We start from the raw sequence: 5367 nt of genomic DNA, 5'->3' as shown, positions 1-5367 counted from the left end.
TATTCTGTAGTCCATATTGTTCTTCTAACTAATAATATACATGAACAAACTGCAGAAAGATCTTGGGTCAAGCAGAAGGTCTCTGAAACATCATCAACACGAGTATATGGCAATCATTTACTATAAAACCCCACAAGTAGATGGCACCTTGTTTTTAATGCTTGTTCTATTTGCAGATGTACAAGACACTTAATCTTTGTATTGCTCTGACTGGAACTGAGACATGGACAGAAGTGGACCACATAACAGTTACTCATTGACTGGACCATGCTTTTCACTGTTTTTACTCCATGGGCTAGACGGTTCCTTAAATCCCGCGTACACTTTGACTGTGCACAATTACTCCTGTAAGATAGTCATACATTTTCGTAAGACTATGTAGATAGTGTTTCTGATGTGTATTAGCATCAGTATTAAATGCACATTCCTCAGCTTTTATGAAAGTTTTAGCACGCATTTTCATTTATGTAACCAAACTTGCTATTTCCAATATTGGGATGTTGTGGGGTTTTTGCATCTAAAACGAGGAGAGTTCAGACTTTCTGTGCCTGCAGAGCTGGCTTTGTTTCTTTGAAGGAATATAAGAACTGCCCCACCACACTATACAAGTCGTCTCTCTAATCCAGCATGTCAAAAATACAGCAGCATGGGTCCAGCCTGCGGAGCCATGTCATCTGGCCTGTGGGTCTAGGTCCTGGGTGGTGGGGTGAGCAGTGACAGCATTAATATCCACAGCTTTGGGAATTGTGACAATTCACGCTGCTGCCACTTGTCCCACTGCCAGATTTCCAGCCTCATGGGCTGGATCCAGAGCACAGCGCTGTGTCGTCTGGCCTGCAGGGCTGCTCGTGGGCCAACAATGTGACTTCAGGACAAGCAGCGGCCAACGTGGCTCCAGGAACCACAGCAATTAATGCTGCTTGACCCACCACCACACTTGTGGCCCTGCAAGCAGCCCCACAGGGCAGGTAACGTGTCTCCACACTGGATCCAACCTACTCCGGCACCCCTGGGGCAAGGTGAATGCGATACCACTGCTCTAATCCAACAGTGACGATCACTAGAGGTTTCAGAGGAAAGGGCAGGACCTGTGCAGTTATGAGTGGCTTCTTCCTAAGGAAATGGTTACTCTTTAGTCCCCACTTAGATGAGCTTGGGTTATACCCTAAAGTTTGATGGTCTTAAGAGCCTTTCCAGGTTTTTTAAAAACGTTTCTATTGGTACTTGTGATATTCTGAATAGCTATATCTCGTACACAATTTCCATAGTTTAATGATTCAGGGTGTGTCACCTTGTTCATTTATGTGCCCGAATTACTGTGCATTTACTTCAGTATGTGTTCAATGAAGTAAAACTAACTGCACAGGAACTACAGAAAGGATGTGGACAATTTGGAGAGAGTCCAGCAGAGGACAATGAAAATGGTTGTGGGGACATGACTGGTGAGGAGAGGTTGAGAGAAACGGGCTGATTGAGTCTGCAGAAGAGAAGACTGAGGGGATTTAATAGCAGCCTTCGAGTCCCTGCAGGGGGGTTGCAAAGAGGATGGAGCTGCACTGTTCTCAGTGGGGAAAGGTGACAGGATAGGGAGCATTGGGCTCAACCTGCAGCAAGGGAAGTTGAGGTTGGGTATTAGGAAAAACTTTCTCACGAGGCGGGTGGTGAAGCACTGGAACGAGTTACCCAGAGAGATGGTGGAGTCTCCATCCTTGGAGGTTTTGAAGACCTGACTAGACAAAGCCCTGGGTGGGATGATGTAGTTGGGGCTGGTCCTGCTTTGAACAGGGGGTTGGACTAGATGTAATCCCGAGGTCCCATCCAACCCTCGTTTTCTATGATTCTGTGACTCTATTACCTCTGTGGAGCTGTCAGACGTCTGTTCAACATGCGTTAGGTAATACCATCCGCTGACACCCCTTGCCGGAAAAGTCCATAGCACATTTTACTGCTTGAATACTTGGAAGCTTGCCTTGTATGTGCAGTTAACATGCTCTAAGTGTAACGTATACCAAGACACTTACACAGCTAAGGGGGGAAACATGATCAGCTATGCAGACTGCAGGGGGAGGCGGCTTGAAGGCTGCCAGCTGGGCACCGTGGCTGAACCTATCCTGGGCACCTCAGCTCACTGGCTGGGGTTAGTGTTTCCACCATGAAAGACTGCCTGAGTTTCCAGATGGATATTGTCCCCAGGCAGCCCGAGGCTTTCCTTGGCTGTGGAAACCCCTTCCCCATTCACAGCCAAGCTCTTCTCTGCCAGCTCCTTGCTCTGCTTGAAACCCTGATCTCCAACTCCTGCAGCCAGCACTTCTTCTGCTGCACACCTCCTGCTCATATTCATGTAGCCACATCTCCTTAAGGCCTCCACCCAGTCCCCCTGCTTCCCCTGGGTCCCCAAGTTTGGGGGGTGCTGGGCCCTTGCCAGGACCAGCCTGCTGGAGGGACTGGCAGCTGCAGGCACCAACCTTAGAGGGCAGGAAAAGCGATGAGCATTTATTGTTTGGCTCCTGTGGTACCAAAGACACAACTCCTTCCTCCCCTTCCCAGGCTGCTGTCTCCAAAAGCTCTCCCCTGTCTTGGGAGGCCCCAGGGATCCTCAGTATGGTCCCATCTCGCCTCTCAGCTGCTGGCCTTCACCCTTGCAGACATTCAAGCACTGTGACCTGGTGGCTGGCATGGGGGGGGAGAGCCTGACCTGCCAGGGATACAGCAGCCCGTCCATCTACGCCAGCTCCATGCTGCTCTAGAGGCTGCTAGGAAGCACGCCCTGGCCCTCTGCTCCCACTCCATGCTTCCTGGAGCCCTGACCCAGGGGCAGGCCAGGCAGGAGAGCTCCCCCAGGCTGCGGACCTGGGGCAGCTGTCCCTGTAGCCATAGCCTTGGCACCTCCTTGCTCCTCACAAGACTCCTGCTCCGTGCTCCCAAGCTCAAACCTGAGGGGTGAGGAGCCCCAGCTCAGGACAACACAGAGCTCCGCCCAGCTCTGCTGTATTTATTGAAGTGATCCCATTCTGGCAATACAGCATAGGGGCCTGCTCAACACCCTTCTCGCTAAACCATGGTGTGAGGATGGGCATCCATCCTCCCCCCATGGTGTCTCCAACACCCAGGTGAAGCCTAGAGGCCACCGAGTGTGCAAGCAGCAACATAGTGCCTCTCTACTCAGCACCGGTCAGGCTGCATCTCGAGTACTGCGTGCAGTTCTGGGCTCCACGCTTTGAAAAGGACATGGAGAAGTCAGACAAGGTCCAGAGGTGGGCAACAAGGATGATAAAGGGATCAGAAAGCAAGACATACAAGGAGAGTTAACATGCTCTAAGTGAAGGGCCTATTCAGTTTGTAGAAAAAGCACTTAAGTGGGGACATGACATCAGTCTTCAATTTTTTTAATATATTTCATGTTCCAGGTCAAACCAGCCAAATCAGTTCCAAAGCATATCGACTGAGCAGGCAGAAGGGCGCTACAACTGGCAGGCATCCTCCGTCCCAGGCTCTCACCCTGGGACTTCAGATACTCCCAAATCCATTGGCAGGCATGTTACATGTAGGCCCAAGCCCAGAGGTCTTGGGATTTGGATGCCCCCACTTGATCTTATCCCACAAGAGCCCAAGACACTTGATCTGAGCCAGAAGCCCGAGAAGCACTCTTCAAATACTTGAAGGGCTGCCATGAAGAAGAGAGAAATCACCTTTTCTCTTTTGCTGCAAAGTGGATGTGGAACCAATGGCTTGCAGTTGCAGGAAAGCAGGTTTAGTTTGGATCTTAGGAAAAACTTCTTCACCGTTAGAGCAGGGAGGCAGTGAAATAGGCACTTAGGGAAGGGTGGACTCTCCATCATGGGAAGGGTTCAAGGAGAGGCTGGACAGCCACTGGTCAGGGATGATCTAGGTGTAGCGACGCCTGTGTTATCTTATGAGGATTTCCCAGGTTTCTGGGCCTTGCTGGTGGCCCCTGGCCCCACTTTCTGCTACAGGGGTTTCCCTCAGAGAGACTGGTTGTTGGCTGCAGCCAAGGGCTGGACTTGTGCCTGGCTGGGCCAGTGCTCCTGCTGGGGCTCAAATGCCGAGGTTCCTGGCGAGAGGGTCTTGCCCTTCTGCTCAGGAGGAGCAAGACCCTCTAGCTAGGGAGCAAGAAGTTTTGGGGCAGGAATGTTCTGCCGCATTGGGGGCAAGAAGGAATTCCCCGGTCAGTCTGGTTTGGACTGGCGGGGTTCTTGCCTTCCTCTGTAGCAGGGGCACGGCCTCTGCCTGGCATCTCTCCAGTGTATATTAACAACCTTTGCAGCAGCAGGATGTCGGCTGCTGCGGTTCCCCTGCTTGCTCTGGCAGGTTCAGGTGCGATGTCTGGTGCTGTGTTGGGGGTGACTGTGTGGTTTTGCTAAGAGGTTGGACAATTGGTTTGTCTGGGTTGGTGTGGGTAGGCCTGATCCTGCCTCCATCAGAGGGTTGGACTAGATGACCTCAAAAGGTCCCTTCCAGCCCCACTTCTTTATGACTCCTATGATTGCTCTATGAAACTGGAGGCTGGCAACCAGGGCGGGACCCGGCTGCATATTCAACCCCAGCTGTGCTCCCAGTCCCTCCACAGCCCCACACTGCAGGGGCCTGGTTGGATGCAGGTGGGTGTTAAATGGGAGCAAGAAGCTCACTCCGGGTTCTGATCCAAACCCACACGGTCAAGAAAGGCCCCAAGCTGGACTTCTGCTCCAGGGGGAATTTTTGGAGCAATCAGAGGGGAAGCAAAGGAAACAGTCCCACTGGGACTGGGGTAGGTGGGCCTGAGACCCAAGAAACATGGGGCTGCGTCCTGGCAGCAGGAGTTGCTCAGAGCAGGATGGCATGTTGGGGGCAGGTGGCAGCAAGAGCAATCACAACCTGCTCAGAGATATGCCCAGGGTTGGGGGCAGCGGGGCAGTAGGTGTATGCCTGGAGGGCTCTAGGGCTCCTTTCTGTCCCACTCCCAGGGGAAACAGGCGGTAGAGGCTGCACACCTCTCACCGGGGAGCCTGTCTGCCTCCAACCTGTGTCAGAGGAGAGGAAAACTCCAGGTTTTCAGGGGAATGCCCCCTCCCACCCTCCTCCTGGGGCAGACAGGTCTGGCCTGACCCAGAGGCAGGACCCCCAGTCCAGCAGCTATCTGGGCATCCTGGTAAGACATATTTACATTCGATCTACTGGGCCTCAGTCTCTGCCCACTGCCAGCCAAACTACACAGGCCCATGCCGTTGCAAACCCTTGCCATCAATTAAATCACTGGCCTCATTCCACCGAGGTGGCCGCTCTTCTCTAAGGGGTTGGAGGAATGATGTGCTGGGGGAGTGGGTCAGACACTGCAGGCTGTCTCCAAGGGAGGTATTTGCTCAAGGG

This window comes from Alligator mississippiensis, chromosome 16 (assembly GCF_030867095.1).
Source record: "Alligator mississippiensis isolate rAllMis1 chromosome 16, rAllMis1, whole genome shotgun sequence".
In the NCBI taxonomy this organism is placed as follows: domain Eukaryota; kingdom Metazoa; phylum Chordata; order Crocodylia; family Alligatoridae; genus Alligator; species Alligator mississippiensis.
Note: the sequence above shows the minus strand (reverse complement) of the source record.